The sequence below is a fragment of the Rana temporaria genome, chromosome 10 (genome assembly GCF_905171775.1).
Source record: "Rana temporaria chromosome 10, aRanTem1.1, whole genome shotgun sequence".
NCBI classification, from domain to species: Eukaryota; Metazoa; Chordata; class Amphibia; order Anura; family Ranidae; genus Rana; species Rana temporaria.
The window spans coordinates 93,569,829-93,596,656 of NC_053498.1; the positions used below are offsets into that span (position 1 = coordinate 93,569,829).

At 44.0% G+C, this 26,828-nt stretch overlaps 1 protein-coding gene across 3 annotated transcripts in view; it reads left to right on the forward strand.

The window, feature by feature from the left end:
- Positions 1-7,203: 7,203 nt before the first annotated feature.
- The window catches only part of TMEM150B (transmembrane protein 150B), a 66,405-nt gene continuing 46,780 nt past the window's right edge, over positions 7,204-26,828 (forward strand). Inside the window, exons 1-2 of one of the 3 annotated variants that reach the window (XM_040325715.1) lie at positions 7,204-7,361; positions 24,106-24,219. The gene's annotated coding sequence lies outside the window, so the exon portion shown is untranslated. The remainder of the gene's footprint in view (positions 7,362-24,105; positions 24,220-26,828) is intronic. The other 2 variants (XM_040325714.1, XM_040325716.1) reach the window with 2 other exon arrangements.

Sequence of the window (26,828 nt, forward strand, 5' to 3'; positions counted from 1 at the left end):
GAAAAAATGAAAACAAAAACTGAAAAGGGGCGATCATTCCCGTCCATGACTTCTTCAAAGGCAGCAAATAAAGTGACACTGTAGGCATTGGTTCTACTTGTAGAATCTGGGATCCAGTAAAGCAATCACATCACCTTGGTCATTCCTTGTGGTGATTGAATAAACTTGGTCCACCTTTCCAGGACTCTTGAGAACCACTCGATCGCTGTAAATGTACCGGCCGGGGCTCCATTCTTTTAAGCAGCCTTCAAACCGGTGGCCCGTACAGATGAAAGCATACTCAGTGCCGCGATCAGCCTTCGGTACTTCCAAATATTCCCAGATTGCATCCTTGCACCATTCCTCTCTCATTTCCTCAATTAGTGCCATGAGAGCTGGAGGCACGTAGGGGAATTCCCAACAGTAAGTTCTGGGCCACCCTCTTCATAACTATACGCTGAAGGCGAGACAGTTTCGGCAGGGTAGGCTGGTGTCCAAGTCCCGTCATAACAATGGCATCGGGTGCTCTTCGCACTACAGTTACTGTGGCCAGTAAGGGAGCAGTCTCTTTGGCAGCACCGGCGCTTGGCACCGTAACTCCCCAAGTCAATTGCGGAACATCCGCCCGTGGCGCGGCATCCCTGAAACATCTCCCGTGCCTGCGGGGCTTGAAAGCACGGGAGCCCATGCCCCACTGTAACTCGGGCAGCTCCGGCTCCATCCACTGATCACCCCCCACGTCAGACGAAGAGTCAATATCAGAAGTATCGCACTCCTCAGCAGGCAAGCAGACACATTCTTTTACAAGTGTATTGACCTTGTCATGTCCAGGCATAGATAGGCCTCGACCACAGCCGTGGGAGACCTTGACGGGGCCCATTTTTCCAGTTGTGAGCCAATCGGGAACCACCGCCACACATGCTGTCTCGGTAGCAACATCTACCTTTGCAGCAGGCACATTTTCCTTATCTTCCTTATCACTCACTTCCGACGACACAATCGGGGTAGCAGCCGATAGCAGGGTCAGTGTAGAGGAAACAGTCACAACTTTGGGATCAGTAGTCAAAGTGGTTGAAGAGGGTTCAGGCCATGGGACCTCTTCGGATCTCGGTATCGGTCAGGGGGACTCCGGTGGCAGCAGACATCGGATTGATTCCCGGCATAGACATCGGGGGCCTCAATCTCTCAAAGGGCGTTAGGGCCAAGACATGCTTGCACGACTCTCTCTCGTGGGCGGGCAATCACTCTGTCCTTTGGCGCCAAACTCACCCTACGTCTCACGGAGGGGTGGGCAACTCCTCCCATTTTGAATTGTTTTTCTTGCGCGTTGCAGGCACACGTCACTCCGCTGCACGTGCGCCCAAACTTTAATGGTGACGTTAACTCTTTCCTCACCAGCACAGTCCAACACCACGACAATTCCTTGAATTAATGGCGGAACAAAACTTCTCAATATTGTTGTTCAAGGTAACAGCCTATCCCAGGCGAGCCTCACGTGTAGCATTACCCCCGGAGGAGCTGCTGGTTTGTTTTGGGTGGCATGTTGCATCATGGCTCCTCCGCCGTCTAAGGGCATATGGTGAATGTAGTAGTAACGGAATGTCCACGACAGGTGTCTTTTCTGTGCTCTTTATTAACCACCTGGGTAAAAACAGTAAAACTGGCGGTGAAAGGTAGAGTTGAAAGTAGAAGGAGAACAGCAGATTCAGGCATAATAGTAGGGAAACTGTCCTGCTCCCACATGTAGCACTTCTTGCGCTACTCCTGCCGGAGTGGATTTGGCGTACCTGGACAGGTCTCTCTCACTGACCTGGCAGCCAGAGTATCACTCAGAACTTAGAGGAAAAGTCTCTGCCACAGACCCTCCTTAGGATTGAGATAACGGAGGTGATTCTCCTTAATAGAATTAGCCTGGATCTCCTTCAAATAGCTTACAGATTACTGACTGATAGGTGACCTGGGTTCGATCTTGATCTCTGCCACAGAAGTTTTAAAATCAAACTTCTGGCTTTACAACCATTTTAAAGTAAAAGAAAGCAGCATGATGACCTCATCAGGGTGATTTTGCTCCTTCATTGTCCAGTCACAGGCTCCGGCATGTTTTGTACAGGCTGTATTGCTCATCTGAGTATAGTCTGCAAGTAAAATAGAGTCAGATGACCTTACTGTGAGTCTGGCAGGCAGGGCCGTCTTTACCGCAGGGCAAATGGGGCAGGTGCCCTGGGCCCTGTCACTGTTGGGGGCCCAAAGCAACCCCCTTTGAAAAAAAAAAAAAAAATTTTTTTTTTTTTTTAGGGGTCCGGAGGCCCCCAGGGCCCCAGATGGCAACCCCCCTTTTTTTTATTTTTTTTAAATAAAAAAAAAATTATATATTTTTATTAAAGGGACAATTTTTTAATATATTTTTATTTTATTTTTTATTAAAGGGACAATTTTTTTTAGAGGTCTGGGGGTCCCCAGGGGCCCATAGTTCCCCAGGGCCCCGGATGACAACCCCCCTTTTTTTATAAAAAAATATCTTTTTATATATATATATATATATATATATATATATATATATATATATATATATATATATATATATATATATATATATATATATATATATATATATATATATATATATATAAAAATGTTTATTATTATTATTATAGGACCCAGATGTCCCCAGGGCCCCGGATGGCAACCCCCCTTTTTTTTTATAAAAAACATTTTTTTTATATATTTTATTTCTTTTTTTTCTTTTATATATATATATATATATATATATATATATATATATATATATATATATATATATATATATATATATATATATATATATATTTATTATTAAAGGGCTCAGAGGTCCCCATGTGGCAAACACCCTTTATCTTTTTTATAAATGTTTATTTTTTTATTTTTGTTTATATATTTTTTTTATTTATTTTTTATTTAAGGGCCCAGAGGTCCCCATGGCCCTGATGGCAACCCACCCCTTTTTTTTTTTATAAATGTTTCTTTATATATATTTTTTATTAAAGGGCCCAGAGGTCCCGGATGGCAACCCTTTTTTTTGTAATTTATTTTTATTAAAAAAAAAATATTAAAGGGCCCAGAGGTCCCCAGGGCCCCAGATGGCAACCCCCTTTTTAAAATATATTTTTTATATATATTTTTATTTATTTTTTTCTTTTTATTAAAGGGCCCAGAGGTCCCCAGGGCCCCGGATGGCTACACCCCTTTTTTATATATATTTTTCTTTATTTCTTTCTTTATTTCTTTTTTTGTAAAGGGCCCCCCGCTTCTAAATTTGCGGCAGCCCCCCCCTGCTTCTCAATTTCAGGCGGCAGCACCCCCCATCCCGGTTCTCTGCTCCAGGGGGCCCATGCCTGAAGCTGTGTAAGTGGCCCCATAATTCCTGATGGCGGCCCTGCCTCCCGTTAAGCCCCTGTGCTGCCCACAAATCAGGCTGAAAATCATCAGCGGCACGCAGCCAGTGACAGTACTGCTTCCCTTCCCAGTGTTTTAAAATGTACAGCACTGGCTTCCCTTTAGACGCACACTTCTCCCTTCCTGCCACTGGGTGCTGCTTGCATATAAAAGTGAATTAGAATGTGATTTTATAACATCCCCAGTTTGCTCTTCCTGAGGCTGACTTCTTCATGTCCTGCTCCTCAAGGTATGTCACTGTTTGCTAATCTATATTGTAAATTGAAGTTTTCTGTAGAGTGTGCCCAAAGTCTTTATAATATTTGATGATTCACTGCAGGTCTGGTCAGTGTTTTAAAAAGTTCTTCTATTTTACACATGACATGGCATGGGGTCACAGCACCGTCTGTCCATTCTGCTTTAGCACCATGGGACCCCATGCCATGCCATGTGTAAAATAGAGGAACTCTTTAAATCACAGACCAGACCTGCAGTCCAGGCTGAGTAAAGCCTCAGAGTACATGACATTACTGTCTGTATTTAACTGCTTGATGGGCTTATTTTGGGCCTGGCTGGTTCACATGTATGTGTTTTGGCGGCCCACATTTGCGCAGGCACAGCAGCCCATTCATTTGAATGGGCCGCCATGCCTGCGTTTCCTGCAAAGAAAAGCGCATGCCTCATGTAATAGGCTGCGCACACGGCACGCCTATGCCCATCAAGCACTGAAATACAGCACTGTCTGTCCATTCTGCTGTCTGCTGTGACTTATCTGCAGTTCCCGCACTGTCAAACTTGCTGCATTTTTAGATGTTTAGGTCACGCTTTTAAAAACACAGTGCGTTTGTGTGTGCAAGAACTGCAGGTAAGTAGCATGGTGCAAAAGCAGAATGGATTTCAAGGCAACTGTATTTTTAAAATGCTGAATGCACCTTTTTTCTGCAGGAAACAAAGGCATGGCAGCCCATTCAAATCAATGGGCTGCTGTACCTGCACAAATGAGGACCGCCAAAACATACATGTGAACCAGCCAGGCCCAAAATAAGCTGGAGGGGGGCCCAAAAAAAATGTTTGCCCTGGGCCCAAACCATATTAAAGACGGCCCTGCTGGCAGGAGTACCTGTTTTACAAGATTGGATAAAAGAACTTACAAATCTCTTGGCAGCTAAAACAGGTAATACAAACGCAGTTCAACTATGTTTAGGCTGCTTGCTCTAAATACCATATTTTAATCTCAATAAAAAATTCCTATGGAAACAGTCAGGGGCAGATCCACAAAAGAATTACGCCTGCGTGTCTAGTGATACGCCGCATATTTTTAACGTTCCCGCGTCGTATCTTTGTTTTGTATCTACAAAACAAGATACGACGGCATCTGGGATCGATCCGACAGGCGTACGTCTTAGTACGCCGTCGAATCTTAGGTGCATTTTTTCCGCCGGCCGCTAGGTGGCGTTTCTGTTGAATTCCGCGTCGAGTATGCAAATTAGCTAGTTACGGCGATCCACGAGCGTACGTCCGGCCGGCGCATTTTTTACGTTGTTTGCGTTCGGCTTTTTCCGGCGTATAGTTAAAGCTGATATTATGAGGCGTACTCAATGTTAAGTATGGCCGTCGTTCCCGCGTCGAATTTAGATTTTTTTACGTAATTTGCATAAGTCGTTCGCGAATAGGGATTTGCGTAGAATGATGTCACCGTCGTAAGCGTTGGCTTGTTCCAGTTTAATTTCGAGCATGCGCACTGGAAATCCCCCACGGACGGTGCATGCGCCGTTAAAAAAAAACGTTGTTTACGTCGGGTCACAACGTATTTACATAAAACACGCCCCCATCACATCCATTTGAATTCCGCTCCCTTACGCCGCCAAAGATACACTACGCCGCTGTAACTTACGGCGCAAATTTTTTGAGGATTTGAAAAAAAAATTAAGTTACGGCGGCGCTGCGCCCGGCGGAATAATGCGCCGCTGACTGTGGATCTACCCCTCAGTTTCTACCTTTGACATTAAGCTGCCCTATATTTCTTTGATGGGAAATCATTTTAATGCATTAATTCTTAAGACATAATAATAATAATAACAGCATGTGGCTTAACTGCTGCCCAGCAATTCTGATCAAATACTGCTTATTTCATAAAAATCTATAGTGCCAATAAATGAGGTACAGTAAAACCTTGGTTTGCGAGCATAATTAGTTCCAGAAACATGCTTGTAATCCAAAGCACTTGTATATCAAAGCATTATTTTTACAGGGTACGAAAGAGAAGAGAGGCACCTCTAAGGCCGCGTACAGACGTTCGGTCGTGTGTACGGCCCATAAGTGTAGCAATAAGTTGATGAATGTTGTACCTTCATTAACCCCCCTGGCGGTATTTCCAAATCTGGCTCGGGGTAAGATTTTTATACCAAAGTTACTTACCTTACCTTGTCCCTGGATCCAGCGATGCCGCCGCGCTGTGTGAGCGAGCGTGTCCTCCTGTGCCGCCGATCTCCGTTCCCTGCGACGTTACGACGCACGGCAGCGGAGAACGGCGCCAAATTCAAAAAGGTAAACAAACACATTACATACAGTATACTGTAATCTTATAGATTACAGTACTGTATGTAAAAAATACACCCCCCCCTTGTTCCTAGTGGTCTGCCCAGTGTCTAAGGCCCCGTACACACGAGAGGATCCATCCGCTGGAATTGATCCGCGGACCGGCTCCAGCGGATAGATCCCCTGGTGTGTACAATCCAGCGGATCTGTTTCCGCGGATTTTTATCCCCTGGGATGGATTTCAAGCGGATAAAAATGTGAAGACATGCTTTAAAATCTATCCGCTTGAATCCATCCCAACGGATTGATCCGCTGGTCTGTACAGACTCACCGGATCAATCCGTCCGAATGGATCCCCCGCATGCGTCGTAATGATTCGACGAATTACATTCGAATTCGAATTACAGGCCTACATTATAAAACGCCAAATTTCCTTGCAAATAATTGTACCGCTTTCAGCACCTTTTTTCTGAAATAATCATACTGCCAGGGAGGTTAAATGTAACCTTATTGCTCCACTTAGAGGCCCCTTTCTTCTTTTTTATTCTCAGTTGTGACATGACACTACTCTAATGCCGCGTACAGGCGGTCGTTTTTTGTGATGAAAAAAAACGACGTTTTTGAAAACTTCATTTAAAATGACTGTGTGTGGGGAAAACGTCGTTTTATGTCTTCTGAAAAACGACAAAAAAAATTTCGAACATGCTCGAATTTTTTGTGTCGTTTTTCAAAACGTCGTTTTTTGTGTCAATTAAAATGATAGTGTGTGGGCAAAACGACGTTGAAAACGACGTTTTTAAACCCGCGCATGCTCAGAAGCAAGTTATGAAGCGAGCTTCAATGGAACAGAGTGCCGTCGTACGTGCTGAACGTAACCGCGCTTTACTAGAGCATTTTGAAAAACGATGGTGTGTAGGCAACGTCGTTTTTGAAAATGAAGTTTCATAAACGTCGTTTTTTTTTCATCACATAAAACGTCGTTTTGTTTCATCACAAAAAACGACCGTCTGTACGCAGCATTATATCAAGACATTGCTTGTATATCAAGGCAACATTTATTAAAACATTTTGCTTATCTTGCAAAATGCTCTCAAACCAAGTTACTCTCAAACCAAGGTTTTACTGTATTCATAACCTGGAATATTGGACTTCCTTTACTTGCACTGATTAAAGAAGTGGTTGACGTTGAACATAGTCATGACCCTGTGTTACCTGTAATGACAACCTGCAGCAAGTTTGTAACTCTTGTGGACTTTTCACCTCCGTTTATGTCATCTGGTGGGTGTGACCCGACATTATAAGTCCTACAGCAAAGGGAACACTCATCTAGACTGGTTGTAATGAAGGTCAGTCATTGCGTGGACGACAGAAGAGACGCAAGGAACAAAAGGTGCGTTGTAGCTTCTCCAGGTATATAAACAAGAAAACAGAAGGTAAGCCAGACTGAAGCAGAAATTATGTGATGTCTGTTCTCATGAAATTTCCTTATTCTTTCAGCGAAAGCACATCACTGTATACTATACCTGAAAATGAGAACTTTAGGAAAAGCACAAAGTTTATTATAAATTGGCCAAGAGAAGAGGAACTTAGCTGAGCATGCATATTGTATTGGGATGCACCTTTTGACATGAAAAGCTCCAGCTGCCTATTAGATTCCAATGTGCCTGAATTCTGATTACATGACTACAGACTATTTGTGGCTTTAGGGCAGTGGTCTCCAAACTTTGCTTGTGTTTATCTGGCTCTTGTGACACTATTCCTCCCACTGACACCAAGGATGGGGCATTATTCCTCCCACTGACACCAAGGATGGGGCATTATTCCTCCCACTGACACCAAGGATGGGGCATTATTCCTCCCACTGACACCAAGGATGGGGCATTATTCCTCCCACTGACACCAAGGATGGGGCATTATTCCTCCCACTGACACCAAGGATGTGGCATTATTCCTCCCACTGACACCAAGGATGGGGCATTATTCCTCCCACTGACACCAAGGATGGGGCACTATTCCTCCCACTGACACCAAGGATGGGGCATTATTCCTCCCACTGACACCAAGGATGGGGCATTATTCCTCCCACTGACACCAAGGATGGGGCATTATTCCTCCCACTGACACCAAGGATGGGGCATTATTCCTCCCACTGACACCAAGGATGTGGCATTATTCCTCCCACTGACACCAAGGATGGGGCATTATTCCTCCCACTGACACCAAGGATGGGGCACTATTCCTCCCACTGACACCAAGGATGGGGCATTATTCCTCCCTTTTACACCAAGGATGGGGCATTATTCCTCCCACTGACACCAAGGATGGGGCACTATTCCTTCCACTGACACCAAGGATGGGGCACTATTCCTCCCTTTTACACCAAGGATGGGGCATTTTTCCTCCCACTGACACCAAGGATGGGGCATTATTCCTCCCACTGACACCAAGGATGGGGCATTATTCCTCCCACTGACACCAAGGATGGGGCACTATTCCTCCCACTGACACCAAGGATGGGGCACTATTCCTCCCACTGACACCAAGGATGGGGCACTATTCCTCCCACTGACACCAAGGATGGGGCATTATTCGTCCAACTGACACCAAGGATGGGGCATTATTCCTCCCACTGACACCAAGGATGGGGCATTATTCCTCCCACTGACACCAAGGATGGGGCACTATTCCTCCCTCTTACACCAAGGATGGGGCATTATTCCTCACACTTACACCAAGGATGGGGCATTTTTCCTCCCACTGACGCAAGTGATGGGGCATTATTCTTCCCACTAACACCAATGATGGGGCACTATTACTCCCACTGACACCAGTGATGGGGTACTATTTCTCCCACTGACACCAGTGATGGGGCACTATTCCTCCCAGTGATGGGGCATTATTCCTGCCACTGACACCAGTAATGGGGCACTATTCCTACCAGTGATTGGGCACTATTCCTCCCACTAACACCACTGATGTGGCACTATTCATCCCACTGACACCAACGATGAGGACAATTCCTCACGACTCCAATGACGAGGGGCAATTCATCCTACTGACACCAAAGATCAGGCACTATTCTTCTCATGACACCAAAGATGGGGCTCTAGTCCTTCCACAGACACCATTTTCTAATCCCACTGGTCACAGCCCAGCCCTCCTAAAGTCTGAGGGGCAATAAACTGGTCCTGAATTTTGATAGTTTTGAAACAACGGCTTTAGGACAAAGCTGACTGTTGCAGGCTTTGAGCCATAAGCGGGTACACCCGCTTTCCATAATGTCACTCAGAACAGCTACTGGAAGCTGAGTTTCAAACCTCAACACAGGCACTTCTGGTTGGCACTGGGCCAATTAGGGCTAGGTGCCACGGACTAGTTGAAGAGGTCAGGGATTGCAGAAGGGGTTAATAGTGAGCTCACTCCCTCCCCCTCCCTTGCGTAGATACAGGCCCCCCATAAGCCAGCCAAGGACCAATTAGACGGCAGGTAAAGGGGCAAGTGTTTAGGAGGTGGGCCAGAGGTGTCTTAAAGCGGATGTGCCATGGGAACAAAATATTAAAAGTCAGCAGCTACAAATACTGCAGCTGCTGACTTTTAATAATAGGACACTTACCTGTCCTGGAGTCCAGCGCCGATCGCAGCAGAGCACGAGCGATCGCTCGTCACTCTGCTGCTCCCCCCGCCATCCACGCTGAGGGAACCAGGAAGTGAAGCGCTGCGGCTTCACTGCCCGGTTCCCTACGGCGCATGCGCGAGTCGCGCTGCGCCCGCCGATTGGCTCACACGCTGTGTGCTGGGAGCCGAGTGTTCCCAGCACACAACGGGCGACAGACGGGATGTGACGGAATGCCCGTCTTTCGCCCGTATCGTGTGGCCGGAAGTGGGTGCAAATACCTGTCTTTAGACAGGTGTCTGCACCCCCCTCCCCCCTGAAAGGTGTCAAAAGTGACACCGGAGGGGGGGAGGGTTCCGATCAGCGGGACTCCACTTTAGGGTGGAGGACCGCTTTAAGGAGGGATCCCTCCCTCCCTACTTCCTCTTACCTGAAGCAGCGCCAGCAGAGGGAAGCTCCCCGCCCTCCCGCCCCTATTTTTCTGGAGCTACTAATTTGTTTTCTTTTACGTTTGTAACCTCCTTTAAAAAAAACAAAAAAAAAAAAAACAAAGTAGATCATTGATATTACATAAATGTATAAAAAAAAACAAAAAAAAAAAACAAAGACGGAAATGATTGAAATTCTAATATACCTTTATGTTTTTACGGGTGATTTGTCGTTGGCATTACAGGCCCTGGTTTTAATTTGCATTGGTATATGAGAGTATTTCTATTGGTTATTTGTGAAGTCACAGCTGGCGGTACAGGAGAATAAAGTTATGGAAAGGAGAGGTGGAAGGCTATTATGCCCGTCGGCTTAGGCCGGCGGCTGACTGGTTGCTTCCCCCTGGTGAGCAACCTATGAGAGGTTAATAAAGGTTAACAAAGTTCAAGTTATGATATACCAAAATAAAGCTGTGGCCGACCCCCACGTCCACTCAAAGATAAGCTGTTGTCAGTGTCTTTATTTAAAGCGGGAGTTCACCCATTTAAAAAAAAAAAAAAAATCTCCCCTTAGCTTCCTGCTCGTTCGGTCTAGGGGAATCGGCTATTTATATTAAAATATGTGCAGTACTTACCCGTTTTCGAGCTGCATCTTCTTCCGTCGCTTCCGGGTATGGGTCTTCGGGAGCGGGCGTTCCTTCTTGATTGACATTCTTCCGAGAGGCTTCCGACGGTCGCATCCATCGCGTCACTCGTAGCCGAAAGAAGCCGAACGTCGGTGCGGCTCTATACTGCGCCTGCGCACCGACGTTCGGCTTCTTTCGGAAAATCGTGACGCGATGGATGCGACCGTCGGAAGCCTCTCGGAAACCTGTCAATCAAGAAGGAACGCCCATTCCCGAAGCCCATACCCGGAAGCGACGGAGAGGATGCGTCTCGTAAACGGGTAAGTACTGCACATATTTTAAAATAAATAGCCGATTCCCCTAGTAATAACGAGCAGGAATCTAAGGGGGAAAAGTGCCCTCTAAGGGTGAACCCCCGCTTTAAGGTTACAGGGATGAGACGAACAAACAGTTACTGGAAAAGGGTTTTTCAATTAGTCTTGAGATCACATTTAGAATAGTATTTTAGAAATTCAGAATAAATAACACACGCGGTCATGAGACGATGTTATGTAAGCTTTCAGGTGGCATAAAAGGAAATGTAGTACGAGAAATATGTGGATTGCTGCTGCTGCGCTGACCTATCCTTCTGGAAGTGCTAGCTTTTAGGGCTCATTGACATGCCGCACACCATGAATAGAAGTATATATATTTCTGCACCCAGGAGTACACAGGTGTTTGCTTACAGTCACTTGTACAAGGACAGGCTGCGGCTGTATGCTGATATCTGCACACTGGAGTATTTACACTGAGTACATATGGACGTGTGTGCTCTTGGAAGTAAACTTTCTGGCCCGGATTCACATACATTGGTGCATATTTATGCCGGCGTAGCGTATCTAATATACGCTACGCCGACGTAGAGCAGAGAGGCAAGCACCGAATTCACAAAGCACTTGTCTCCCAAACTGCGCTGGGTTCCCTCGCCGTAAGCCGTCGTAGGTGGAAGTGGGCGTGAGCCATGCTAATGAGGCGTGACCCCATGCAAATGATGGGCCGAGTGCCATAAAACGAACGGCGCATGCGCCGTCCCGTGGACGTATCCCAGTGCGCATGTTTAGAATCACGTCGGAACTACTCCCTAAGAAACGACGGATCACTGCCTACGACGTGAACGTAACCTACGCCCAGCCCTATTCACGTACTAGGTAAACAACGTAAAATACGACAGCTGTGTTCCCTGGTCCATACCTTAGCTTGAGTTGCGCCTCATATATGGGGAATAACTTTACGCCGGACGTACGACTTACGCAAACCGCGTATATTATGCGCCGGGCGCAAATACTTTCGTGAATCGGCGTATCTCCCTCATTTGCATATGTGCATAGAAAATCAATGGGAGCAACAAATGCGCCCAGCGTAAATATTCGCCCACGATACGACGGCGTAGGCAAGTTACGTCGGTCGTAGGAAGCCTATTTTTAGGCGTATCTCAGTTTGTGGGCACGGCGCATGGATACGACGGCGCATATTTACACTTACGCGGCGTATCTCGAGATACGTCGGCGTAAGTGCTTTGTGAATCCGGGCCTCTGTGTCTAGGAGCCCACATCCAACCATCCATATACACATGAAAAATGCTCGGATATGCAATTACCAGCATACAGCCACAGCCTGTCATTGATTTGTACAAGCGGCAGTACGCAAACATGTGTATACTCCTGGGCGCAGAAAAATATACTTCTAGGCATACGGCCCTCTGAGGCTGTGTGAATGAGTCCTTATACTGATCAACATGCTTCAATACCTTGTGACAATTTCTAAGAAAATACATGCACATCAGACAGGAACTCTGACTTTACTGGTGGTATGCTTCTGACATCTGACATCTGCCAGCAATAGCACCTTCCTAATCGGTGCGATGCCGTACTTGCAGTGCCACACTGATTTTAAATAATAGTTTCTGTACAACTTTTTGCGATTTCGGGGTGCGATTTCCATTGACATCTGTGCAGCCAAAATCAGGACTGACACGCGGGAGTGAAATCGTGCGAGTTCAGCTGAACTCGCACGGCTTCATTTCTGCAGCTCAGTGTGAACCTGGGCCAATTCACAGAAGTGTTTTTTTTTTTTTTTTGCTTTAGTTTTTTTTGCGGTTGAAAGCTCAATTTGATTGAATTGTAACACTTTTACTGATTTCCAGATATCATCTTTTACATGTGTTATATTTTTAAAGCTCTTTCTAAATGTTGCTAAACTTTCTTCACTGAAATATAAGTGGAACTCTAGACAGAAGTTTTCTTTCAGTTGTTGGAAGGGAAATACAGTGAAGAGGAATCTCCTATGAAAAGATGATAGCAAAAAATAAGTTTTTTTTACGGCACCAAAAAAAAAATCTGACAATTCTTAAAACAAAAACATTTATAGTTTGTTTAATCACTTAGGCTCCTTTTACACTGGGGCACACTGGGGCGGAAGGTGCATTTGCGGTAAAGCGCTGCTATTTTCAGCGGCGCTTTACCGCTAGTTTAGCGGCACTATTCGCCTGCTAGCGGGGTTGTTTTACCCCCCCGCTAGTGGCCGAGAAAGGGTTAAAGCTGCCTGCCGGCGGTATAGCCGCGGTGTCCCATTGATTTCAATGGGCAGGAACGGTGAAGGAGCGTCATACACACTGCTCCTTCGCCGCTCCAAAGATGCAGCTAGCAGGACTTTTACCGTCCTGCTAGCGCACCGCTCCAGTGTGAAAGCCCTCTAGCTTTCACACTGGAGAGACAGCAGCGGTTAAGGGTCGGTTTGCAGGCACTATTTTTAGCGCAATAGCGCCTGCAAACAGCTCCAGTGTGAAAGGGGTCTTAAAGTAGAACTATAGGCAAAACTGTTTTTCATTTTGGATGGAGTAAGGGATGTTATAACCACTGTCAGATTTTTTTTTTGCCATCTGTGTCCCATTTAGGGTTGCCACCTGTCTGGGATTCACCAGGACAGTCCAGTGTTTTGAATCATGTGTCCAGGTTTCAGTCCACCTGAAATCCGGACACAATATTCAGGCAGGAATGTGGCTCAGAACAGGGCCTGACAGGAGGGTGAGGGAGCACTATGTGCGCCGCATTACTATTCTCTTTGGAGTGCCAAAAGTTTCCCAGGTCTGTTACAATCCTATAGTGAATGCTAAAAAATAAAAATTTGCTGTGCGTCGCTAAAGTGTTCAGGTGGCAACCCTAGTCTCATTGCAAAGATTTCCCTTCACTTCCTGTCATATAGCCAAACAGGAGGAAATCTCTACAAATTAAAGAGGGACCACCAGGTCACCAAAACTAGTATCCCCATTGGAAGATTTCCCCTCTATTACTTTTCTGGAGACAACCGAAAATGTGTGATTTTGTTTTAGTTTCACTTTCAATTATAATGGTAAACAGAACAAATAGAGAGGATGAATCTCCCTAATGGGGACACAGACAGTAATACGAATGGATAGGTGTTCTAATTCCTCTCCACTCTATCCAAAAGGAAAAAAAAGAGTTTTGCCTTTAGTTATATTTTGAGCTCTGGAAGATTTTACCCCCTTAATGACCAGGCCATTTTTTTTCTTTTTGGCACTATGCTACTTGGTAATTGCACAGTCATGCAACGCTTTGCCCTATCAAAATATATATAATTCATTTTTCACACAAATAGAGCTTTTTTTTTGTGGTATTTGATTACCACAGTTTTTTTTGTTTCTTTTTGTTGATATAAACAAAAATGGGCAGACAATTTTGAAAAAACAAACAAAAAAAAAACAATATTTTTAAATGTTTGCCATAAAACATATCCAATAAAAAAGATAAAATTTCTTTATAAATTTTGGCCAAAATGTATTCTGCCACACGTTTTTGATAAAAAAAATCAAGTGTTTTATCGATTGGTTATCACGCCTACAAACTATGATATATATATATATATACTGTGTGTGTATATATATATATATATATATATATACACACACACTGGCATTTATATATTAATTTTCTTTTCTACTACTAATGCCAGTGATCAGCGACTTATAACAGGACTGCAATACTGCGGCGGAAAATCTCACACTAACTGATGCTGGGGGTGGGGGGACTGACTGTCTGCCACTGACATCAACAGTGACAGTAATATAGAGATCTATGAAAAATACTATTCACTGTACTAATAACACTGGCTGGAAGGGGTTAACATCAGGGGCGATCAAGGGGTTAAATGTGTGCCTAACAATGTGTAAAGTGTGCTGCTTTTACTAACTAATCTTTTATGCCCCGTACACGGTCGAAATTTTGAACGGCCAAAATCACATCGGAATTCAGACGGAATTCCATCGGTGTAAAATAGAACATGTTGGGGCAGATCCACAGAGATCTGCACCCGCGCAGCGTATCAGAGATACGCTACGCCGCCGTACCTTACCCGGCTTTAGTTTGAATCCAGGAAGATTTCGCGCCGTAAGTTACGGCGGTGTAGTGTATCTCTGGCGGCGGAATTCAAATCGGCGATTAGGGGGCGTGTTTCATTTAAATGAAGCGTGTCCCCGCGCTGAATGAACTGCGCATGCTCCGTTTCTAAATTTCCCGCCGTGCATTGCGCTAAATGACGTTTTTTTTAACTTAGACGTGAATTACATCCATCCCAAATCACGGACGACTTACGCAAAAAAGACTGACACCCTGCAACAACGATCGCTGCGATGCGCGCCCCCGGGGGCACGCAGCGGCTCAGAATGCTGAGGACGTCATATGACGTCCAGTCAGGATTCTACAACCACTTTGCCGACGTCAATTTGTCATTGGCGGGCGGCAAGTGGTTAAAAAGTCAAGTTTGGCCAACCCTATGTTGTTTACCAATTCCCTGGTAATTTAGGCCACAAAAGGCAATAGAGGATCAATAGGAAGGCCCCAAAGGCAGCCAAAAGTTTCATATGCATAAAATCTGAATTGTGTAGGCTTATCAAAGATTATTTTAACGCAGATTAAGGACATTAAGAGAAACTCTGACAATTATTGATGGTTAATTGTGTTGAGGAAATGTTTCTATCAACTCTGATGATGGGAATTAATTTCTGTTCCTGTTCTAAACCTTCAGTCTATTCGATTTTTATTTTTTATGTCGAATCCCCATAAAAAAAAAGATTTCTGTTAATTTCCTGTTCTATCTGATAACCATCAAAAAAAGTTTGGGTGGCTTTTTTTCTTCTTTCCTTTTCTGTCAAAACAAGAATAAATCACTCAAATAGGCAGGCGATAATTTTTGTTTGGATTTTGGATTTAGTTAATCCTTTGATTAAATAGAAGCAGGGAAGACGCATGACATTATTGCATGGAGTGCTGCACTAGAATAGAGGTGCTCCATTGTGTCTTTGTCTATGCTTGCTACAGTGCATTAGCAAATTAGATTTATCTTCATTATGCTTGCATATGTAGTTGTAGCAAATTGAATACCCTGGTATACGCTATCACTCTGGGAATTAGGCACTCTTTACGGAGATCAGGGTTGGAAATTTTATGTTAAAGTATATTCTGGTGAGTTTTATAAAAGTATTATTTTTATTGTACAGGACACAGGAATAGACCATTGTTAATATGCTGTTCCCTACAGGTGATCGGACACTGGAAAAGCTTTGCTGGGTCTGCCTCCTAGTCTCCCCACATAAGCCTGCCCATTCCTTGCTAGTGTCCTCAGGTGTTGTATGTCTTCACCCTTTGGATACCAAATTTTCAAAAAACATTTGACCAGATTTAACTACCTCCTTTGACTAACAATTTTATCAAGGTCTTACTGCTTACTGTCTTAATGGCTCATTCTCAGTTTCTGGATCGTTGACCCCCCCAAGCACATCTTGGTAACTGTCCCAGTCATGGGGCAGGCCTATAATGTTTTGCCTTAGCACTGGATCTTGTGTCCGGCGTTAACCTTGTGTCATTAACTGCAGGGTGCCATACAGGCCCAGGACCGCAGTCCATGCCCATGGTACCTAGAGCCCGAAGACTGCTCTGAGGTTTTGTCCACCTGATGGAGAAAAAACACCACTGTGATGGGCATTTTTTTACTTTATCGTTAAAATGGGTGTTAGATTCCTTTTTCTACTCAGAAAAGGATTTCCGGGCTTATCAAACCCTGCATCGAAACTCCTATTCTTAAAGAAGGTTTACGCACTCCATTACACAAGATGCACTGGTATGATCTATTTTGATAGACAGGCTTCCACAAGCTGCCCCCTGACATGTCCATTCTTCTATATTATAGTAAGGTTTGAAAGACTTGTTCATTTGCATTAAAATTTCTAATCCCAGAGATTTTCTTCCCTTCCACAGAGAGCATGTTGAGGTAAATTTTATTCCCATCTGCTTAACATTGTTAAACCCTGTCCATTCCTTGATGATCCATTCAGGACTGTAGTCCAGGACTGTAGTCCATGCCTATAGCACATAGACCCCAAAGACTGCTCTGAGGGTGTGTCCACTGTGATGGGCATTTTCACTTTATCGAACCAGGTGTTCCCTTTTTCCACTCAGGAACTGATTTCAGGGCTTACCAACTCCTGCATCGAAACTCATGTCCTTGAAGGTTTACATACCCGATTACACAAGATGCAATGGTATGATCTATTTTGGGAGACAAGCTTCCACAAGCTTCCCTTGTCTCTATCTGATCCATCAAAAAGCTTTTTAGAGACAGTTTTTCATGCATTATCTATTTCCCTTTATAAAACACCTTTTCCCTTATATGGATTCTCCTGACCACACCACAGGGGTAGTTCATTTCTCTTGGGTAACTGATTCCTAATCCCTACCACTCTAGGGGTTTATTATCATACCCTGAACTCCGACTACCTTGTTTTGCTATTATTATGGCCTTCCTGGCTTAACCGCCAGACTTTGTCCTTAGCCCCAACACATCTATTCCCATTCCTTTTACAGGTGCAGTTTATCAATTGCCAGTTCCGGGATAAGACAATCAGTCTGCCCTACCCTGCCCAGGTCTAGACATCAGTATGGGGTACACTTTTACAAAATTGTATTAAAAATGGCTGGTTCCCCTTCCTATGCATCTATGGTCCAGCCTCCATAGACTGATCAGTGTCTGCAGCTCATTGGCTCCAACTACTGATTGAAGAACATTTCCAACATGTCCCTTCAACAGAAGTTGATCAAACGATTGACTTCTGTCGATCGGAGATAGCCACACACTGATCAAAATTTGTCTGGTTCCTGTTGAACTGGACACATTTTAATTACTATATGGCCATCTTAAGTGTGAACTAAAGCCTCGTAGACACGATCAGTTTTTGTTGCATGCTAGTCTCATGTCGAAAGTGATGAGGTTACTAACCATACAAAAAGTCTCGTACGACAGAATACAACTTCAGAAGTGACGTAATGTGTTGAATAGTTTTATATGTATTCTTTTGTTTCTGAGCATGCGTAGTCTTGCTCTTGCGTTTTTTTTTGTATGAAAATCATACTAATTCAACGAAAAATGGACGTTGTATTCACATCCGCCAAAAAATTGTATAGTCTACACATCCAACTTTTGTCGTACAAAAAAATCGTAATTGTCTGTCGAAAGCACCGTACTAACAATCCAAAAATCAGATCGTTCATCGGACAAAATCTTACTTCTGATTTTCGTATTGCGTGTACGGGCCTTTAGCCTAAGGCCCCATACACTCTATTAGATTTTCTGCAGATTTTTGTCTTCATATTTACCAAAACCGTGTAGTACAAGGGCCTGCCTGATTAGATACAAATTGAAACTCTAAGGCCCTGTACACACGATCAGTCTAAACCGATGAGAACGGACTGAAGTTCAGTTTCATTGGTCCAAACCGACCATGTGTGGGCCCCATCAGTGAGTTATCCTTCGGTCCAGAAATTTAGAACTTGCTTTAAAATTGAAGTGATGGACTGGTAACCGATAGGTCAAAACCGTCGGTTAGTATGCAAAAGCATCGGTTCAAAACCTGCGCATGCTCAGAATCAAGTCGACGCATGCTTGGAAGCATTGAACTTTGTTTTTTCAGCACGTCATTGTGTTTTACGTCACCGCGTTGGACTTGATCGTTTTTTTAACTGATGGTGTGTAGGCACATCAGACCATCAGTCAGCTTCATCTGTTAACTGATGAAACTGAACTTCAGTCCGTTCTCATCGGTTTAGACTGATCGTGTGTACAGGGCCTTAAAGTTTGACCTCTAATAGTGTGTATGGGGCTTAAGGAAACATTTTTAATAGCAGCAAAAGCTTTACCTGTAATTGTGGGAAGAGCCTATCATAAAATTGCCAATCTTCCCTTTTCACCTATCACATCCAGATAACTGTTACAAAAGCATTCTCTTTTTCTAATCTCTTTCACCTTCAGGCTGTGAGTATCCGGTTTCTCACCTTAAGCCTGTCAATATCAATTGTCTCACCTTTAGGCTGTGTGTATAAATTTAGTTTGTCTCCTTTTTTTATTTTAAGTTTTGAGTCAATTTCCTTACAGCGTATCTAAATCTGCAGAATAAAAATGTTATAGATTGAAATTTAGCAAACAGTATATTTAACAGACGAAAAGGGAAACAAATAGGATTTCATTGTTAGCCTGGGTTTCCATACACTTTAATCATACTGATCATACATCTGTCTTATTCATAGCCATGCTCAGTAGTGTCTCCTTCTGGCGATATCTACATGTGTAGTTCTACATTATCAATGTGACAGCACTTCTTGGCTTCATTAACACTCACTTCCAATTCCATTAAAGTGACATTAAAGGCTCTTTTTTTTAAAATAACAAACATGTTATACTTAGCTGCTCTGTGCAGTGGTTTTGCACAGAGCAGCCCCGATCTTCCACTTTCGGGGTCCCCTGCCATCGCCCCTGGCTCCTCCTTTTCAGCCAGTGCCCCCAGTAGCCAACTGCATCAATAAGACACATAGAGCTGTGGTTTAGCCCCACCCCATTCTCTCCTCATTGGCTCACTGGCTGTGATTGACGGTAGCAGGAGGCAATGGCTCCAGCTGCTCTCTCAGCCAATGAGGAATGAGAGGCCCAGGAGAAGCTTAGCTCTCGCGCATATCGCTGGATCAGGTGAGTATTGTGAGAGCTTCTGCACACAGAAGTTTTTTTTTTAGCTTCATGCATGGAATACATGAAGCTAAAAAACCTTGAACCTTAAAAACCATTTTAAACATAATCCTGTCACATCTTGTCCTGTCACAAGTCAAGCGTATAGTGGTTGTAAACCCTTACAATCCACTTTTTACTACAGGTAAGCCTATAATAGGGCTTTCCTGTAGCTACTCCGGATATCTCCTAAACCTGCACGGTTTAGGAGATCTCCCCTGTATTGGCATGTGCCAATGTCATCGGCATATGTGCACTGAAGCAATAGCTCATTCGTGCTGTTGCTTCAGCTAGTGTCCCGGGAGTGGCGTCATCGGGGCTCTGGGCAATCACAGCACCGGATGCCCAGAAGTAACTCTGGGAGCAATGTCGCTGGCCGGAGCTGTGTACTGGGACCGCTGTGAGGGCTTAGATCTAAGGTGAGTATTTCATAATGAGCTAGTATGCTATACATACTAACTCATTATGCCTTTGTCTTGCAGAGGGGGGGGGGGGGGGGGTTACAACCACTTTAAAGCCTAAGTTTAGTCAAAAATTTTGAAAAAAAAATCGACACAAAAGATATTACTTAAACCACTTCGTTACTGGCCCATAGTCAAATGACGTCCTGTTTTTAAAGATGGATATCTCAGTAACGGCAGCAGCTGCTGCCACAACTGAGGTATCCATCTTTAGTGCCGACGGTCCTGTACACGATAACGGCGGTCTCCGTGGCGAATTCGCCGCGAGATCGCCGTTATTGGTGGCGGGAGAGGGGCCCCCCCCCTCCCGCCGCTGTCCCGCGCCCTCCGCCGCTTACCGGAGCCGTTGGTAGCGGCGGAGGGGATCGCGACCATCCGGCAGCTGAGCGGGGACGAGACTGAAGGAAAAATCTCCTTCGCCCGTCCCCCATAGCTCTGCTGGGCGGAAGTGACGTCAAAACGTCAGTCCCGCCCAGCCTCTTAAAGAGACATTTTTTTTTTTGTCATTTGAAAAAATGACATTTCCAAATTTTTTTTTTTTTTTTTGCATTTAAGCCCAAATATGAGATCTGAGGTCTTTTTGACCCCAGATCTCATATTTAAGAGGACCTGTCATGCTTTTTTCTATTACAAGGGATGTTTACATTCCTTGTAATAGGAATAAAAGTGATAATTTTTTTATTTTTTTTTATTTCAGTGTTAAAAATTGTAAAATAATTAAAAATAAATGCGAAAAGCAAAAAAAAATTTTTTTAAAGCGCCCCGTCCCGACGAGCTCGCGCGTAGAAGCGAACGTATACGCGAGTAGCGCCGACATATGAAAACGGTATTCAAACCACACAAGTGAGGTATCGCCGCGATCGTTAGAGCGAGAGCAATAATTCTAGCCCTGGAGCTACTCTGTAACTCAAAAAATGCAGCCTGTAGAATTTTTTAAACGTCGCCTATCAAGATTTTTAAGGGTAAAAGTTTGACGCCATGCCACGAGCGGGCGCAATTTTTAAGCGTGACATGTTGGGTATCATTTTACTCGGCGTAACATTATCTTTCACAATATATAAAAAAATTGGGCCAAATTTATTGTTGTGTTATTTTTTAATTTAAAAAAGTGAATTTTTTCCAAAAAAAGTGCGCTTGTAAGACCGCTGCGCAAATACGGTGTGACAAAAAGTATTGCAATGACTGCCATTTTATTCTCTAGGGTGTTAGAAAAAAAAATATATATAATGTTTGGGGGTTTTAAGTAATATTCTAGCAAAAAAAACTGTTTTAGTCTCGTAAACACTGAATCTGAAAAACAGGCTCGGTAACGAAGTGGTTAAAGTGGAACTTTAATCAGAAAACTAAGTCCTGTTAGATTACTTCAGGCTGCCCCCCTTTGCAGGTAAATCTGAACATAAAACATAAAAAATAAGTGCCTTTACTGTTTAAAATCCAGTAATGCCCTGTCTCATCCTGCTCTGCACATACTCAGTTGCTCTCTATTCTCAGCACTGGGACTAAAATCAGATCCACTAGAGGCCGATTAGCTGACAGCTTTAACTATTCGTCACCTAAGCCAATTCTGGCATTTCTCTCATACACACATGTAAAAGCATAATTTTTTTACTCAGAACCCCAAACATTATATATATATTTTTTAGCAATGTTGCACATTTTTTTTTGTATCACACAGTATTTGCGCAGCAATTTTTTAAACGCTTTAATGAATTTTAATGCAAAAAAAACAGATAACCCAATTGCTTTGTAAAATATAAACCATGATGCTATGCTGAGTAAATAGATACCAAAATGTCACACTTTAAAATTGCATACGTGGAATGGCGCCAAACTACAGTACTTAAAAATGTCCATACGTGGCGCTTTTTTTTTTTTTTTTTTTACAGGTTACCAGTTTAGAGTTACAGAGGAGGTCTAGTGCTAGAAATATTGCTGTCACTCTAACGATCGCAGCGCTGCCTCACATGTGTGGTTTGAGAGCATGAGAGGATGGGGGCGGTTTAAATATATATTTTTATTGTTTATTTAAATTTTTATTTTTATAGTTTTACACTTTCCCTTACATTTTTTAATTTTTTTAAATACTTTTATTCCTATTACAAGGAATGTAAACATTTCTTGTAATAGGAATAGGGAATAGCAGGTCCTCTTTACGGAGAGATCTTGGGTCTATAAGTCCATACATTTTTCCCCTATGCTGGAAATTTCAGGCTTTCCAGCACGTGTAAAAGCAATCAACAGCCACTAAGATGACTTTTACACTGTAGATAATCGCCGGCTGAAAAAATAGATATTTGAATGATGCATGCAGAAGTAGAGACATCACAGCAACCCCAGGGAGCAGTGATTTTAATAATGGTTAAAGGGAAACAATATAAGTGAAATAAAGTTCCCATTTTTTAAAGGAGGCTTCCAAATTCCAATAAGCCCCCCGCAGGCAGACCCCCCCAACCACCGGGCAAGGGTTGTGGGGATGAGGCCCTTGTCCCCATCAACATGGGGACATCCTCCCCATGTTCAGGAGGGGGGCTGCTCTCTCATCCCCCCTCTTTTCCTGCGGCCTGCCAGGTTGCGTGTTTGGACAAGGGTCTGGTATGGATTTTTGGGGGGAACCCCACGCCATTTGTTTTTTTAATTATGCCGCGGGGTTCCCCTTAAGACCCTTCAGGTCTGGTATGGATTTTTGGGGGGAACCACACGCATTTTTTTTTTAAATTTGGCGTAGGGTCCCCCTTAATATCCATACCAGACCTGAAGGGCCTGGTAATGGAATTTAGGGGGACCCCCACGCATTTTTTTATTTTATTTTTCAATGACTTTCAATGCCGGGACCCAACAATTCATTATAGCCGCGAGTAGTTTTAAATGACTTTTTTTCCTTTAGAAATGTAATTTGGTGCAGAGACTGTTATAAACACGGGAAACATGCGCTACTTTACAGGCATATTATAGACACCCCCCAGGTGTGCGAAATATTTCACTTTTATTGTTTCACTTTAAGCATTATTAAAATCACTGCTCCTGAAAAAAGAACCGTTTTTAAAACTTTTTTTTGCATTGATACATGTCCCCTCATGCAGGACCCAGGTCCCCAAACACTTTTTATGACAATAAATTGCAAATTAGCCTTTAAAATGAGCACTTTTGATTTTTCATGTTTGTGTCCCATAGACTTTAACGGTGTTCGCGTGTTCGAATACATTTTTTGCCTGTTCGCATGTTCTGCTGCAAACCAAATCGGGGGGTGTTTGGCTCATCCCTACTGGCCAGTGGGAAAATAGCGGACTGTTATAGCAAGTTAGGACTGTCTTTATATACTGTTAGGTTAATGCAGTTCAGTTCTGTAAATTACAGATAGTCAGGATACTACAGGTGTTAAACCATATCTCTCAGGCCCCGTACACACCATAGAATCCATCCGCAGATAAATCCCAGCAAATGGGTTTCAGCGGATAGATCCTATGGTGTGTACACGCCAGCGGATCTTTTTCCGCGGATATATCTCCCCTGGGATGGATTCCAGCAGATCGAATATTTGCTGACATGCAGAACATATCCATCTGCTGGAGTCCATCCCAACGGATGGATCCGCTGGTCTGTACAGACTCACCGGATCCATCCGTCCGAAGGGATCCCCCGCATGCGTCGTAATGATTCGACGCATGCGTGGAATTCCTTATATGACAGCGTCACGCACGTCGCCGCGTCATCGTCGCGGTGACGGCGCGACACGTCATCGCCAGAGGATTTCGGCGCGGATTTCAATGCGATGGTGTGTACACGCCATCGCATAGAAATCCGCGGAAATCCTCGAGAGGATTTATCCGTGGAAACGGTCCGCTGGACCGTATCCGCGGATAAATCCTCTTGTGTGTATGGGGCCTCAGAGTAACATTATTGTCTTAATGATTGTTTGTTTAAGTTTAATGACTAATCGTCTCTTCTTTTAGGCTATATTTGGCCTCAAAGATGTGTTAGTAAGTGCTGGTTGAGCGAGGTGTGTCATCTTCAGGTGTGAGGAGAGATCACAAAACAATTCTGCTGCTCCTTTGTAGCACTTCAAGGTAAATTCTTTATTCAAGTAACAACAACTTAGTTATATTCATAGTTTATGTTAAGTGGTTCTAAAGCCTAAAATTTTTTTTTTTACCTTAATACATTCCCTGCATTAGGGTAAAAAAAATGTTCCAGTGCATGTATCACCTCTTCGCTCCTCTTTATATTTACCTGAGCCCTCACTCGATTCGGCACCATGCTTGTTGGTAGCGGCTCTCCCCGCTCTCACAGGTTTTGCTAAGGCAGCAGAAGCCATTGGTTACCACTGCTGTCAGTCAAATCCTGTGACAAGGGAGCGAGAAATGGGGTTGAGCCACGCTGTCTGTGTCTATGGAAGCAGCCAGCACAGCTCAGGATCGAGCCACCAGATGTGCCAAAATAGGAATAGACTTCCTGTGGTGGGACACCAAGAAGAGTAAGAGCCAGGAGCGCCAATGAGGGACCCCAATAAAGGAGGATTGGGACCACTCTTGCAATTCTATTGCACAGAGCAGGTAAGTGTAACATTAGTTATTTAAAAATAAAATGCTTAACATGTGATTGTAATGAAGGATGAAAGTACAAAGTCTATCATAAAAGGGAAGTATACATAAAAAAATTGCTTTTATTATGACTTTTATTATCACTGATTAATTAGTGTGACCTTGGGGTAGGGTACTGGAGTCATAATGTTTGAGAAAGGTTTAAAATATACAAAACGCCTTTTGTTATAGCTGGTTAAAAACACCTGTTGATCTTGTCAGAAGTTCACAGTTGTCCCATGCACACTTCCCGTCAGTGATGTATTTAGGTTTTGTGCTGCCCTAGGCCTGACTAAACTTGTGCACTCCCTAATTTAAATATGACCAACCCCTTCCTGTCAAGGCCACACCCCTTTATGTTTAAGACCCGCCCCTAGGGAAACTAGTTTTGAGGGCCTGGGGGGCATTGAATTCCCTTAATTTACATAGATTTCCTCTTACTTCCTGGTTGGCTATGGGGCAAGAAGTGTAGGGAAATCTCTGCAATGGGACAGGGATAGTAAACAATAAACTGTCAGGGGCTATAACCTTCCCTTACTCTATCCAAAATGAAAAAAAAAGTGTTGCCTATAGTTCTACTTTAACCACTTAAGGACCGCCTCCTGCAGATATACGTCGGCAGAATGGCACGGCTGGGCACAAGCTTGTACAGGTACGTCCTCTTTAAGTGCCCAGCCGTGGGTCGCGGGCGCGCGCCCGCGACCCGGTCCGAAGCTCTGTGACCGCGGCCGCGGGACCCGCAGACCCGATCGCCGCTGAAGTCCCGCGATCAGTCCCCGGAGCTGAAGAACGGGGAGAGCTGTGTGTAAACACAGCTTCCCCGTTCTTTACTGTGGCGCTGTCATTGATTGTGTGTTCCCTGTTATAGGGAAACACGATCAATGACGTCACATGTCCAGCCCCGCCCCCCTACAGTTAGAAACACAGATGAGGTCACACTTAACCCCTTCAGCGCCCCCTAGTGGTTAACTCCCAAACTGCAATTGTCATTTTCACAGTAAACAATGCATATGTCCGCCATAATGTCCCAGTCACGAAAAAAATCGTTGATCGCGATAATCAATAATTAATAAAAATGCAATAAAACTATCCCCTATATTGCGCAAACCAATCGATAAACGCTTATTGGAATTTTTTTAACCAAAAATAGGTAGAAGAATACGTATCGGCCTAAACTGAGGGAAAAAAATATGTTATATATTTTTAGGGGATATTTATTATAGCAAAAAGTAAAAAACATTGCATTTTTTTCAAAATTATTGCTCTATTTTTGTTTATATCGCAAAAAATAAAAACCGCAGAGGTCATCAAATACCACCAAAAGAAAGCTCTATTTGTGGGGAAAAAAGGACGCCAATTTTGTTTGGGAGCCACTTCGCACCGCATCGCAAAAACTGGCAGAGTCCTTTACCTGCCTAAAGGTCCGGGTCTTAAGTGGTTAAGCACAATTTTCTGATAATTTTATGGAGAGGACTAAGAAGATATAACCATGCCAAAGGTGCAGCAGAAAACATATAGCACAGTGAGGAAGGTTTGTGGTCCAGGATAAAAGGACAGTCAAAATTAGAAGAAGCTTGCGTTACACAGTGTAGCGCAAGCCGGCGGGGACTCTTTCCGTGCTGCCCCCTGCAAAGTGCTTCCCTAGGCCTGGGCCTTGTTGGCCTAGGCCAGGATACAGCATTGCTTCCCGTGTCATCTCAAGGAGAGTAATAGACATATAAATAGTTTGGCACGCTACCAGGGCTCAAGTCCTGCGGGAACGCGTGGGAACGGAGTCCCTGCACTTTTTTCACAGCAGGAACGCAGTTCCCTTTGCAGGACTAGGGCAGCCGAGCCGCCCCAGCCAATCTTTTACTAAGTGGCGATGCCCAGCTCGAGTCAATGTCAGGGGCAGGCGAACCTTAGTAATCCATTATGTTACTGGCCGCTTCCTGTATATAGATTCATCAGGTAGTGTGCAGGTATTCTGTCACTTCCTCAATGCCGCAATGTCTCCTGAGAGCTTTTGTCATTGTTCACAGGAGACATTGCGGAGGTCTGCCGCGAGTTATCGCGGGATTTAGAAAGAACTTGCTTAAAAAAAACATGCGGTTTAG